The sequence below is a fragment of the Trichosurus vulpecula genome, chromosome 4 (genome assembly GCF_011100635.1).
Source record: "Trichosurus vulpecula isolate mTriVul1 chromosome 4, mTriVul1.pri, whole genome shotgun sequence".
NCBI classification, from domain to species: domain Eukaryota; kingdom Metazoa; phylum Chordata; class Mammalia; order Diprotodontia; family Phalangeridae; genus Trichosurus; species Trichosurus vulpecula.
Genome location: NC_050576.1, coordinates 128,500,896 through 128,516,600, shown reverse-complemented (window position 1 = coordinate 128,516,600; position 15,705 = coordinate 128,500,896).

The window sequence follows — 15,705 nt, the reverse complement described above, 5'->3', positions numbered from 1 at the left end:
CTCCTTCCCCCTCCCCAAGACAGTGTGCAATCTGACATAGGCTCTACATATACGTTCATATTAAATGTATTTTCACATTAGTCCTGTTGTAAAGAAGAATTAGAACCAATGGGTTGAACCATGAGAAAGAAGAGACAAAGCAAAGCAACAAAAGAAAAAAAGAGAGCAAATAGTCTGCTTCGATCTGCATTCAGACTCCATCGTTCTTTCTCTGGAGGTGGACAGCATTTTCCATCATGAGACTTTTGGGGTTGTCTTAGATTCTTGCATTTCTGAGAAGAGCCAAGTCTATCAAAGTTAGTCATTGCACAACATGTCTGTAACTATGTACAATGTTCTCCTGGTTCTGCTCACTTCAGTCTGCATCGGTTCATATAAATCTTTCCAGGTTTTTCTAAAATGGCCTGACCTTTTCTTGATCAAACAATAGTCAACCCATTGTTCATGTCTCCGCTTGGCACTATAGATGCTCAAAGACTTTAACAGTTTCTAGAATTTTGCAAGGAATATAAATCAAAGTCACTGGCCTAAAGTTTCCAAACTCCGTTCTCGTTTAGGCCAACACTTTTTTTTTTCCTGCAGTACTCTGGTTCCTCATTCACTTGCCACAGTCTTTTTAAAAAAAATATTTCTCTACTCTGAACTCATTGGGCGTATCCCCCATAAAAGAACATTTCCATATACAAATATCTTTCTGTTCAGCTTACTTGTCATGATCTTTCAAAGATAATAGCTCAGCAATAGCATCTACTCATTCTTCCAGTATCCTGGGATGCAGTTTGCACAGGCTTAGTAGTGTGAACTCAGCGAGGGCCACCAGATCCCCTCTCACTACCTCTTGGCTTATCTTGGATTTCACCTCCTTCTTAACCATTTTCTGTCCTGTCCTTTTCAATCCAAAGGTTATTCTCCTTGCCAGTGAAAAACAAAACAAAATCAGAGTTGAACAGCATCACCTGCTCTCTGTCACTCATTTTCATCCTCCTATCCATCCTGATACTGCAGTCCTGTCCCTTTTTTGATTCTCCTCTTTTCCCCAGCATAGCTAACAGAATCCTAACTTTCTTTAGCAACCTCACATAGTTCATTCTAAGCTCCAGCACTTCAGACCCTATTCTAAAGGCATTTTAAATGCTTTCATTTTGAATTAATTGTTTCCATCTGCTATGTAAACTCAAACAGATCTTCAATCTCATTGATTTAAGTCAGGGATTATTGACCTGGAGTCCATTAACTTGTGCATATGTGTGGTTTTAATATTTTTTTTATAACTATACAAGGTGTTCCAAAGGTCTCAGTGCAGTATTAAGCTTCAGTAGCTTGAAAGCTTTAAGCTTTAATAACTCAAAATGAAGACTTTGGGGATACCCTGCATTTCAGTATACTTGGTTCCCTTTGCAATTCTGCTTACTTAAGTTTTATCAGACTGCCAAAATTGTCCATGGAAGAAAAAAAGGTTAAAAATTACCAACTCTTGTCCATGTCCTCTAATTAATTCCACAGGGAGTGTCTTTTTTAAATTTTTTTTTGAGGGAGGAAGGCAGGGCAATTGGGGTTAAGCGACTTGCCCAACGTCACACAGCTAGTAAGAGTCAAGTGTGTGAGACTGCATTTGAACTCAGGTGTTCCTGACTCCAGGGATGGTGCTCTACTCACTGTGCCACCTAGCTGTCCCAGGGAGTGTCTTTTAAAAATCAAAGTGGATGATCTCCTTACATATCCAGTCTTTTTAGGCACACCCCCGCCTTCCTTTTTCTCTGTTGTATTTGCATCATCAGTGAGAAGCATGTCACTTGTGTGTGCATTATCAGTCAGAAGTATGTCATAGTTTCTTACCCTTTATTTCTCAGAAGCCTTTGAAATCTGTTTCCCCAAATCTAGGGTGCATGTCAGATTGTGAGGTTTTCTTCTCCTCTAGCATGAATTCCAAGAGGGGGTGAGCACTTCTTCCCAAGGTTCTTACAGTATCTGTTTCAATAGTTTCTCCTTGTTGATTAGACTTAGGTCCAGAAGAGGAGTTCCCTTTGTTGTTCCTTCCACTTTTTGAAGAATGAAATTATCATTAAATAAAGCCCGGAATTGCTAATGCACTATTGGTGGCAATTTGGAACTATGCCCAAAGGGCAATCAAACTGTGTATATCCTTTGGTCTGGCAATGCCACTACCAGGTCTGTATCCCGAAGAGATTTTTAAAAAGGGAAAAGGACTTATTTGTACAAAAATATTTATAGCAGCTCCTTTTATGGTAGCAAATAATTGGAGATTGAGGGGATGTCCATCAGGTGAGGAAAAGCTAAACAAGTTGTGGTATATGAATGTAATGGAATACTATTGTGCTGTAAGAAACGATGAGCAGGATGATTTCAGAAAAACCTGGAAAGACTTATATGAACTGATGCAGAGTGAAGGGAGCAGAACCAGGAGAACATTGTACACAGTAACAGCAACATTGTATGATGATCAGCTATGAATGACTTATCTCTTCTCAGTAATACAATGATCCAAGAGAATTCCAAAGCACTCATGATGAAAAATGCTATCCACCTCCAGGGAAAAAGCTGATGTAAGCTGAATGCAGATTGAAGCTTTCCATTTTCACTTTCTTTATTTTTTCATGCTTTTTCTTTTGTTCTGTTTGTTCTTTCATAATACAATATGGAAATATGTTTTACATGATTGTACACATTATAATCTATATCTAATTGCTTACTATCTTACAGAGGGAGGAGAGGCATGAGGGAGAAAATTTGGAACTCAAAATTGAAAAAAAGAATGTTAAAAATTGTCTTTACATGTGATTGGAAAAAATCAAATACTGTTTAAAAAAAATAAAAGGAAAGCCAGAACTTTAGAGACTGGATTTTTGGCAGAGAGAGCTCCAGCATATGTCTGGATAATTGAAGATCCCCACCACTACAACATCAGGCTTCTGGGACAAATTTATGACCCATTTCCCAAACTTCTTGTCTATTTCCTCATTTTTTCCCCGTGAGGTCTGGAGTAAACTGCACAATAGTATCATTTCTATTTCTCCCTCCATTGATCTTCAACCAAATGCTTCCCTTTCTGGATCCTGGATTTCCTCATATATATGAGGAACACACATGCCCCTCCCCCGACACATGCACATGTGTGCAGACACACATACATATAACTATATTTTTATTATAGTTTTATATATATATATATTTAATTATTATTGTTCAGTCATTTCAATTGTTTCTGACTCTTTGTTGTCCCATTTGGCATTTTCTTGACATAGATGCTGGAGTGGTTTGCCATTTTCTTCTCCAGCTCATTTTACAGACGAGGAAACTGAGGCAATAGGATTAAGTGACTTGCCCAGGGTCACACAACTAGTAAATGTCTGAGGCCAGATTTGAACTCAGGAAAAGGAGTCTTTCTGACTCCAGTTTGGCACCCTATCCACTGTTCCACCTAGCTGATATATGTGTGTATGTATATATATATATATATGTGTGTGTGTGTGTGTGTGTGTGTGTGTGTACATATGTATATATATGAAATATATGTGTGTATGTATGTACGTATACATATTATATATATATATATTTATGTTCTTATTATAATGATGTTAATCTGCTCCCCTGGCCTGGCACTTTATTCCTTTCTTTTAAATGAAGAATGCCCTTCCAGAGTTATATCTCAGTCATGAATGCTGCCCTGCCAATCTTAACAATATTTATGAGGCTGATGCCTTTTTGTATTAGGATTGATAGCTCACCTTGCTTATTGTTATTCAATGAACTAAATATTTATTGATTTGAAGATTACCTTTTAACAGATATTTATCAAGTACTTACTATGTATCCAGTGCTATACTAGGTAGTGGTGAACTTTAGTAGAGTCAGAGGGGTAGAAATGGCAGGAAGTATTCATGCGCGTGGTGTTCCCAGAACGATACACTGGAAGTTGGGAGACACAGTTGGAGACCCTTTGTAATCAAGAGCATCAGCCAGAGCAGGAAATGGATTCCTTGGGCTGCTCAGAGGCAGCTTTTTCTTAAAGCCTGGTGCTAACATACCATCAACACCAAGCAAGTCCGGGCCTGTATCGAACATACAGGGTGGAAGCATAGGCCAGGCTGATTCTTAACTTCAAGCTCTGGGATTGCTTCATCAGAGCAGTGGAGAGATGCACTGGGAGCCTCTGTTGCCAATAGAACTGACTTCTCATTAATGAGATGAAGGCTCTTCCATCCTGAAAGGAAGGTCTTCCAAGTTCAGTGGTCTCCATGTTCAGATCCTTTCTCTGTTCCCTGGCTTAAAGATCCTCCCCACACTGCTCCAACTGGATAGAAGGCCAGATGCAGTAGACACCTGGGACCAGTTCTGCATATTGGCATATCAGGTATCCCCTTATATGGCATGATCTCAGGCAGAGGCAGCTTTGTGGTGTAGTGGTAGCCCTGGAGTCAGGAAGATCTGAATTCAAATATGACCTCAGACACTTAGTAGCTGTGTGACCCTGAGCAAGTCTGTTAAGTTCTCTTTGCCTCAGTTTCCTCATCTATAAAAATAGACAATAATAGCACCTACTTCCCAGGGTTGTTGTGAGGATCAAACGAGATAACAATTGTAGTGCCTTAGCACAATGCCTGGCACACAGTAAATGCTACGTAAATGTTAGCTATTGTTATTATTAGTTAGGTATAGGCAGCATGAATAGAGTCTTGGACCTGGAGTCAGAAAAATGTGAGTTCAAATCTGGCCTTAGTCACTTACTAGCTGTCTGACCTTGGGCAAATAATTTAAAATTGAATAATAATAATATTTCCCAGAGTTGTTGCAAGGATAAAATGAGATAACATTTGTGAAGTGCTTTGCAAACTTTAAGAGCTACATAAATGATAACTATCAGCAGTTACATCAACCCTTCCATCCACTTGACCCCTAACACTCACCACCTTATGAGCATGGCTAAAATTCTCACTTCTCCTTTGGGAGAGATATTGAGAGCTCCTGTTAAGATGTAAACATTATTCCTGTTCAGGGGTGGGAGAAGTGGGAGGAAGGAGCACATTAAAGACTTTATCAGCCATTACCACCTTAAAGCAAATTAGCTTATCAGATCAGCCATCTGGTAAGGGGGATGGAGACTGGAATGGCTTTGGTTTTTCCCTTCACCTTCTAAACTGGAATTTAAGAATGATAATTAGTCATGCCCAAGCAAAAGACCTGTCCCACCAGCCAAAGGAAAAATGTGGCTGCTGTGTTTCCTGTTGCCCACCGGAGAGTAATGATGGGCAGAGTAAGAAAGAGAAGTAGAAAGTAAAGTCCTATAATCTAAGCCAAGTGAAGAAGAAGGCATCATGCCAGGATAATTTATAACCCACTCTTTTATTTTTAAAACTTAATTTATTTTCAATTAGCTAGCATTTGTCTTCTCTTTCCTCCTCTGTTCACCCCCATTAAGAAAAAAGAAAAGAAAAAGGAAATCCTTGTAACAAATATGCATAGTCAATCAAAACAAATTTCTCCGTTGGTCACATCCAAAAATTTATGTCTCCTGCACTGAGAATCCCTCACCTCTGTCAGGAAGGGGGTACATGGTTCATCGTTGGTTCCCTGAAATTGTGGTAGGTCATTTCATTAATCAGAGTTCTCAGGTCTTTCAAAGTTGTTTCTCTTTGCACTGTAGTTTTAATGATATAGTGAAATAAAAAATGAGATAGTAGTTGTTATGTGCTATGTAGCTGTTAGTTGTCATTGCTCTTAAATTTATTTCCTGGTTCTCCTCACTTTGCTCTCACTCCCAAGATTTCCCAGACTTCTCTGAAACCATCCCTTTAACTACTTCTTATCACACAGTCAAATTCCATTATATTCATATGCCATAATCTGCTCATGCACTGGAGCGGATGGGCATCTGCTTTGTTTCCAGGTCTTTGCCACTACAAAAAAAGAGCTCGAATACATATTTTTGCATATATGTAACCCCATCCTTTTACAGCCCTTGGCATGCAATGTGGTTGACTCCATCACAGCCAAGAAGGTACAGAGAGATGATCAGATTTAGGATTTAGATAGTGGGTTCAATAGCTGTCTGGGTATCTGGGTCAACCATAGCTATGATCACTATGCTAGCTAGCCTATAAAGGAAGCTGGTGGTACAGTGATAAGAGCACTGGATCTGAAGTCGGAAGCTCAAATGCTTATTAGCTGAGTGACCCTGGACAACTCACTTAATCTCTGTTTGCCTCAGTTTCCTCAACTGTAAAATGGGGTTAATAATAGCACTCACTTTGCAGGATTGTTGTGAGCATCAAATGATAAAATAAAAATCCCTTAGCTTATAATCTTCTAGAATTATAATTCTTACTTTCCATATGATACATGAAAAATTTATCCCATCTATTCCATTTTTGTGCCATTCCTCCGTGCTGCCTCCAAATACCACTATCTCCACAGCTACATCACAACATTAGACAACCCCATGTTGCCACACAAAAGCTTAAAGCAGTAAGGTTATTATATGGTCTAATTATAGTACATTTTGAATCCAATCCCACTACCTCTGGATTCCAATTTCTCATTTTCTCTTAGCAGTAGATACCATTCCTCATTATCCTCCCCCTTTCTACTATTTTCTTGTGTCTTTCCTCTGTTAATCAAGTGATCAACCCCTGGAATGTGGCCACATTCCTCACCAATCAAGGGGGCTTCAGGAGGAAACTGAAGAAGATTCTTCACAGCTTTCCCCAAGTCACCAAATACATCATCAATCCATATATTCTTGGTCTTGAGCAGGTTCTTATCCAGTATTCAGCAGCCCATCCTTCCTCATCCCAGACTTCCATCCAGTTTAATTTCTTGATCAGAATAAACACATTCACTGCTTGGTTTTGTGTGCATGAATTTTCAGACTTGTATTCTGGCAGGGCAGTAGAAGTTGGGTGTTCTAGTGTCTGGGCTGTTGGTTGAATGGCGATTGCTGCTATTGAAAGGGAAATGCTGTTGCCATTGCGCTCTGCCTCCCGTAGCAGTAAAAATGCTGAGGGAATCAGGGTTCACTAGAAGCAAGGGATTGAATGTCCAGGCTATTTTGAAAATATGATTTGGCATTTTCTGCATAGCAGACAAGGGGGGAAACATAATAAATAGGACTGGAGTGACTCTTGGAGAAACTAATGAAAATCTGGGTTGTAAGAATGAGACTGATCTTTGGAGAGACTCTTGGTGACTTCTTGGCATTTGGGGATTTTTCTCGGACTGTGGAAATCACATAAATGCTCTAGAAGGGTAGGAGCCAAATAGTTCAACTCATGCCACCTGAGAAGATCCCCAAATCTGTCAGCATGATGACATGGGCTGATGACACTGGACTTAAAGCCAAGACTCTCAGTGCAATGCCTTCTTCCAAATTCTACCTCTCTCATTTACTTCATCTGGTATGAGTAAGTCACTTACTCTTTCCAAGTGAGTTTCCCCTCCTATAACATAGGGATCATAATATCTATCTTAGGTACCTCAAAAAGTTGTACAAATTAAACACAGTAATATATGTAAAGTACTTTGTAAGCCTTAAAACACTACAAAGGCTGTCTATGTATATCCCTCAAGTTAGATACCATAAAGAAAAAATTCTTATCCTATTTTGTGTTATGGAGTTCTTGGGTAGTTTGGTGAAACCTGTGGCTCCTTTCTCAGAATAATGTATTTTAATGCATAACATACATAGGATTACAAAGAAAACCAAAGATCAATGAAAGTAAAGATGCCATTTTTTCCCCATAGAAATTCATAGATCCCTGAAATCTATCACTGACCTCTTGGGGGTACAGGTACCTTAGGTTAAGAACTCATGCAATAGAAAAATTACAAAGAAGAAAGAAGGATAGTAGTTGAGACATCCAGAAAGTCACAGGAAACAAAATTCAAGAAAGAAGGCAGTAGTAAAATCTAGGGGTTCAAATGCCTATGCTCAGATACCCAAAGTTTAGACTATTAACAAGAAGAGCTAGTGGTTCTAATGGAAAGAAGCAAATTTTACCTCATATATATCATTGAAATTTGGTGGAATTAAATCCATTCCTGGATTATGGCTCTCATTATATACCTTAACCAAAAGAAACAGGATAGGTTAAAAAGGGGGGGTGGGTAGAGGGTTTCACTGAATATTAAGAAGGTTTACTCATGTGAGAAAATCAAGGAATCAGAGGGGAGAAGCATGCTGGTGAGGATTTGGGTACAGGTCAATGGAAGGAGAAATAGAAATTATTTTGTAATTGGAATATACTACAGACTACCTGGACAGAAAGAGGAAATAGATGAGGAGTATGGGAAACAGATCACAAGTCTGGCATAGGGGCATGTTATAATAATAGGTAATGCAATAGTAATGGGACACTTCAGTTATCTAGACAGCTACTGGAGTTATCTGCTAAAAAACAGGACAGCTAATGATTCTTTATGTGCCTCTTTGATAATTTAATTTTTCAAAAGGTGAGGAAATTAACAGAGAGAAATTTTATTCTGGATCTGGTTCTCACTAACAAGGAGGAATTTGTTGCTGGTGTGGAAATGATGGGAACTCTGGGAGGAAGGTGACCTTCCTTCTTAGAATTTGTAATAGAAAAGGAAAGAAAATCCAGGCACAACCTGATATGCACTCTAAATTTTGGAAAAGCCATTGTAAAGGATTCAGAGGAGAGATAGATAAAATCTCTTGGACTAAAATGCTACTGGGACTGTTGGCTTGGGAGGGATGGGAGATGCTTAAAAATGGAATTTTAAAGACACAAAGGGAAACCATTCCAATGAAAGAGAAAAATGAGATTTGTCTGAATAGATTGATGTAGATGCAGAGGGAATTCACCACTCACCCCTGATTTTAAAAAGAAATGGGCAGAAGATAGAAGCAAAACCACAGGAGCATGGCATTGTCCTGTAAACATAGCGTGTGAGGTGCCAAAGCTCAGAATCAGATGAGGCTGGCAAGAGAAGCTAAGAACAGCAAAAAAGGAGTAGAGAAATTTTTAGCTCTTTTGGGAGAAAAAGGACGACCAAAGAATGAATAAGATCCTTGCTTGCTTTGTACAGGATGATAATAACTGAAAAAGGGGAGAAGACAGAGCTGTTTGACTCTAATTTTGTACCTCTTTTCTCTGCCAAGGAGACTGACAGATGTCTGCACTAGAAATGATTAGGAAAAAAATGACTTTTGAGGGGGTGATACCCAAGAAAAAATGACTATTGAGGAGGTGATAACCAAAATGTGTAAGGAGATAATAGGAGAGCATCTGATTGCCCTAGATCAGAGGTGTTAAACATATGGTACATGCCACTGTAACATTGGAGGCATGAATCCAATTAAAATGCAATTGGTAAATGTTAAACAAAATAGACAAAAATATAAGAAAACATAGGTAACGTTACATTTAAAACTAAGTCAATATGCAGCTGGCAGGGATTCTTACATATGCTTAGTGATCCCCTTTTCTATGTGAATTTGCACCACTGCCCTAGACAAATTCAAGTCACCCTGCTAGGATAAAATACATCTCTGGGCACTGAAAAATTGGGTGGATGAGACTGCTGAGCCACTGTCAGTGATATATGAAAGATCAAAGAAAGTGGGAGAGATACAATAGGATGTGATAAGGAAAAATGTCCAGGTTTTTTTTAAGTGAAGAGAACAGAGTCTACAAACTATAGGCCAGTGGATTTGGCTTCAATTCTTGGAAATATTCTAGACTAGATTATTAAAGAGATAGTGAGCATCTAGACAAGGACGGGATGATCAAAAAGAGCCACCATGGCTTCATCAAGAATAGATTATAACAAACTAACCTCATCTTTTTTTTGACAGAATTGCAAAATGAGAAAATGAGAGGAATGCTGTGGATATAATTTATCTAGCTTTTTAGCAACATTTTTGCTAAAGTGTTTCATGTTCTTGGGGAGAAAATGGAGAGATGTTAACTAGATGGTAATGTCATTAGATAGATTCAGATCTGGTTGGATAGCTGGATTTAGAGTACTTTTTAATGGTTCAATGTCAACATGGCAAGAAGTCTCCAGTAGAGTACCCCAGGGATTAATGCCTGTACTTCTGCTATTTAGTATTTTTATCAATGGCTTGGAGAAAGACATAGCGTACCCATCGAAGCAACAGATGACACAAAGCTGAGAGAGATAGCTCTCACACTAAACAACAAAGTCTGTATCCAAAAATACTTTGACAGGCTAAACCATTGGTCTGAATGTAATAAGATGAAATTCAATGTAAAGTCTTATACTTGGTCACATAAAAACAATCAACTTTACAAGTACTAGATGGAAGTGCATGGTTATCTATCACCTTTGTCCCATTTGGTACTTTATTTGGTAGCATTTCTCAGTTTAAAGAGTTAAGACAAACCTGGGCTCAGCCACAGCCTCTCAGTCAGCTATATTGCCATAAGACTTAATTCACTCAATTTTGATAGACTTTCAGATCATTAGGGTATTCTTAGTTCTTAATTTACCTCTTACATATAGTGGGGATTGCCTGCAGAAAATCCCCAGGATTAGATTCTCTCTTGCTCTCTCTCTAATTCTATCTCTGTCTCTCTGTTTCTCTGTCTCCCTCTGTGTCTGTCTCTATCTCTGTTTCTCTCTGTGTGTCTCTGTCTCTGTCTCTGTCCCTTTCCCCTCACCTCAACTTGTGAGGAAAGTACTGGGTAGTGACGACACACACACACACACACACACACACACACACACACACACACACACGTGACTGCAGACAGATACAAAATCAAGGCAGGAATGTGGACTATACCTGCTTTTCCTTTTTTTTGCTATGCCTTTTGATTGAATATCTTTACTTGTGAACTAATGTGTCAATTGGCTGAGTGTTAAAAGTAGAATCATTTGCAGACACTTTTGAAGTCTTGAGTCAGTGGTGACCCACAGAGTGTCTCGTACCTGGAGTAGCTTTTGGGGAGGCCCCATGAACAAAGATAGGCTCCAAGTGCCACATTTATAAATGTTAGTTACTATGTATTTGTTCTGATTACTCCATTATCAGCTAGTCCATGGTGTAGAGACTGAGCATTCTCTGCGCAGAGCTCTGTGGGGACATTGAAGGCATAGTCCCTGTCCTCAAGGAGCTTACACCATTTGTGCTCAAAGTGATGTAAGCACATTCAAACAAGAACAGATAAATACAGCAAACTGTGCAAGGAAGTCCTGAGAGAATACAAAGTGAGAGAATGATTAAAGTCAGATACATCTTGAGGCAGGCAGACTTTCTAGAGGGGGCAAGCTCTGAGCATCAGATTTTAAAAAGGTGAAAAAATTGCAGTGGAAAGGAGGGGAAAGAGAGATAGCATCTCCTCATCTCTTCTCCTTCTTCCATCCAACTCTGAAGAGGTATCTAGCTATGACTAACAAGAAAGACAGTCATACCATTGACAAAACTATCACCTGTGCCCGAGGGGCTTGTTCTAGGGATTCTGGGTTCACAGAGATTGGATTCAATTCTGGGGGCCTGATCCTAGATGGGTTACATTCTTGCTTTGGTTGTGTTCCCATCTTGGAGCAAAACTCCAGGAAAATCTCTAAAACTTAGGTTAGGTGTGGCACATATCTAGGTTTCTCCAAGTGTGGGTAACAGGATCCCCCCTTATAAAGGATGACCCAGAAGGCCAGACCGGAGTTACAACAACTGAGGACCCACCTCAGCCTCCACTGGAACCACTACAGCTCCTCCTCAGCTGCCTGGCTCCTTTGTCCCTTGTGACTGCAGCTAGGAAAGCACCAGCCCCTTCTCTCTCTCCTCCCCTCCACTTCCCTGGGAGCATGGCAATGCCATGGGGCTGGTATGGACTCTCATGCATTGCCAACTGAACCCTTCTGTATATGTTGTTGCCTCTTCTCCTTGAAAATAGGGACTGGTTGGCTTTCTTTTTGTATCCATAGTACTTACCATAGTGCACATAGTGTACTTGCTATGCAATAAAGGTATTGGATATAGGACAGCTTTGAAAAATGTTTCCTATCATAGAAAATGTAAAAGATGCACAGGTACGTGTGAACACTCAAATGATCTATTAGTCTCATTAGATTCCCTTTTGAAGGGGCACTGCTAAGTGAAAATTAACATTTATCTTGAACCTAGATTAGACCATTAACCAACTCCCAGCAATAACATGGAGAGTTGGCAAGGTCCCGATCTCTTGGTTCCACATGGCATGGCTTTACTCTGTTCAGCTGCTGGATGATCCTGTTGGCACTCCTCTTCTTCTTTGGAGGATTAAACTGATAAGAAAATCTTCTCTCTTTAGGTAGCTGGTGCCTGACACTTGAACTTAGGGACCCTTGGTCTCTGGAACTCTAGAACTTGGAATTATCAATGCGGTAACTCTAAGACTGGAAACACCCCTTGTTAAGATCACTAGTTGCAGAAAAGAAAACAGAAAGACAGAAAGAAGGCAGACAACAACTAGGGGTCCAGAAACTCCAGTCTGGGGTTCACCTGGGAAATCATAGACCACTCACCATGTGCGGTTCTTCATTGTCTTCATCACCTTCCTAGACTCTTGCTGTACTCTAGTCTAGAAGTTCAAGGGAAAGAGAGAGCATGAATGAGAAAGGGGTCTCAGGAATGGGTCATTTCACAGCTCTTTTTTATAGAACACAGGGCAAATGGGGGGAGTCCTCTGACCACTGTCTCTCCCCACTCAGTTGCCAATCATCTCAGAGGCATACTCAATCACTGAGACCAATCAAAAGGGTTCACTGTGTCCTCTCAGCAAGGGGTTCAGTGCTTGCATACCTTCAAGAGAAATGCCTGCTTCTGAAACAGACTCACTCCCTACCATCTCATCAAGTGGACTGGGGGACTCAAATTAATCAAGGGTTCTCCTGCTTAATCCCTAAACCTCTTAAGTGTTTAGGAATAGCCATTACGATAAGATCATAGAGCTAGGACTGGAAGGGACTTTAGGGGTCACCTAGGCCATCGCTCATATTCTACAGATGAGGACAGCGGCTCAAAGAAGACTCTTGTCTAAGGTCACACAGGAAATCAGAGTAGAGCTAAGATTTGCACCCAGGCTCCGTTAGTGTAATTCTAAGCCCTCTTTCCACTACCCCATATTAATGTTCTCACCTGCATTAGATATGGAGCTCAGCATCTTTAGTTCTTGTTAGTGGGCTTGAATGGGGAAGAAACCCCTTCACTAGCATGGTAGAATAGGACTTTTTACCCGTCTCAAGCGATTTCTGTTAAAATCCCCCTTCACACTGGAATGTATAAGACGTTAAGGGCAGATGCCTGAAGCCTTCTGAAAGAAAAGTATTTTTGTGGTTAAGATTCCAAAGACCATATTTAGCACTCTGAGGAACTGGGGCTTATCCTGGATATTGATCCCTAATTACTTTGATAGATTCATGATTTCATAAGTGGGATAAGCCCTTCCCCAAAGAGGATAGCAGTCATGCCATGCCTTTTCCCGCTATACAATTCTTGTCCGCGTTTTCCTATAGAGCCTTCATAGATGATATACTCAACATACTGGGGGTGATCCTTCGTTTGTATAACATCACAGGGGTCATAGATCTAGCAAGGATTTTTCCTCCCTCCTACATCCTAGAAGTGGGCAATGGAGACTTGCATATGGTGAGTAGTCTATGATTTCCCAGGTGAATTCCAGACTGGAATTTCTAGATCTCCTATTATTGTCTACCTTCTTTCTAGAGGCTATCTAGTCCAACCATCTCATATTACAACTGAAGAAAAAGAGGTCCCTAATAATGTCAGGGGTAGGATTTGAACCTTCATCTTCTAATCCCAGAGCTACTGTTTCTTCCACCATACTATGTTGTCTCCTTGGAGTAATGTACCATTTGGGTTGTCCATCTATTCTCTCTCTCATGCTATATGGCCAGCTCACCTCCTTTTTTTGTCATGCACATCTTCGGTAATGTCTTTTATACTACCTCTTTCATGACATGTTGCAGACCATGTGCATCCATGAGACAGCCTTGAATTTACTTTGTTTCTATTATGTATGTATTTCTCGAATTTAAGACTTTAAACTGCAGAGCAAGCACCAATGCATATTGGTATAAGAAGGTTCCTCACTAAGAATTCCCCACCTGAATGTAGTCATAGATATGGTCCCCTTTGCCAGTCTGTGTTTACTTATGTAAGGAGCAGTTTCATGCCCCTCCACATTAATTAACAAGATGCTCTATTCCCTTATACCTTTATTTTCTTTGATTGAGTTGCAGAGTCAACTAACCAATCAATGGACATGATGTTTAAATAAGACATCTAAACCCTAAGGTGTGAACCATTTTGATTGGGTCAGGAAGGGGGAAAAATCCAATACATGATTGATTTACCTAACAAGATAACCACATCTCTAGTATCTTGAAGTAGCAGGGAAATTTCAGCAGTTGCCCATTCTAGAAGAGTTTAGTCAAATGGTAGAAGACTTCAAGTTCAGTAGCACACACAATTTTACCTATACTAGAGAACAACAAGAGGCTGGGGACATGAATCTAGAGGGAGTATTACCCTTCTCTTCTCTTTGACTGGTTATTAGAGAGCATGGACAAGTAGGAGACAATGAATTCATACAGGAACAGAGTGCACCATGCCAAGGACAAACATGGGCAGAGACAGAGGGAGAAAGAGACACCCAAGGGAGGAAATATCTCGAAAGATCTAATACAGACACATGTCATCTATGGACTCCTCAAAAGCACCAACCCTCAGAGTGCAGAAGAAAGAAATATCCAAGAGGAAGCTCATGAGGACTATATAAAGGGAGAACAGAACTTCCAATAACCAGGATCTGTGAAGAATCACTTTTCCATATGCAATCTCTATGTCTCAATACCATTTTTACTAAAAGGTTGATCCCACTCTCTCCAGGGAACTTGAGTGTGCAAAAGGAGAGTGCTCCCTTCATTTTTGGGAGAGACATTTTGTACCATTTCTTCTTATAATATCTGCTTAGTAAATGTTCCTTGCTCAATACTAAGTGAAGCTACTGGCTGATTATCAATGGGAAACACATTGGTGGGAGCTTGGGACTGACAGTATTAGAAATCTAGCTCCTTACTTAATACAAACTTGAATAGGAAGAGAGCCACCTCTAGTGATCCAGCAGAATAAAAGTGTTTGGGCATTTGGCAAGTACCTGCAGAGGAAGTATTATACTTTTATGTGTACATGCTGTTCTCCTCTATTTTTGGCTGTCATAGGCACTTAATAAATATTTGTGGACTGATTCATTTTTTGTGGGATTTTTCTTGTCATTTTAATTCTTTTGGTATCATGATGTTTTAGGATCTGCAGCCATATAGCATTACCGGGAGAATATTGGTGTTAAATGATGGGGTTTTGCTGTAGTGAGAAACTTAGGACCCTTGAAAATTTTGCAGTACTTTCCACGTAAAACCCAAAATTATTTCTTTCTCCTGCTTAATTAGTTCATTATCCACAGATAGTACATATTCAATACATATATACTAATTAATTAATTCAATGGACTACCCATCCTGAGGCTGCTAGGTGGCATAGTGGATAGAGCATCAGCTTTGGAATCATGAAGACTGGAGTTCAAATCCAACTTCAGATACTATTGTGACCCGGGTAAGTCACTTAACTTCCATCTGCCTCAGTTTCCTAAACTGCAAAATGGGGATAATAATAGCACTGACTACCAGGGTTGTTATGAGAAT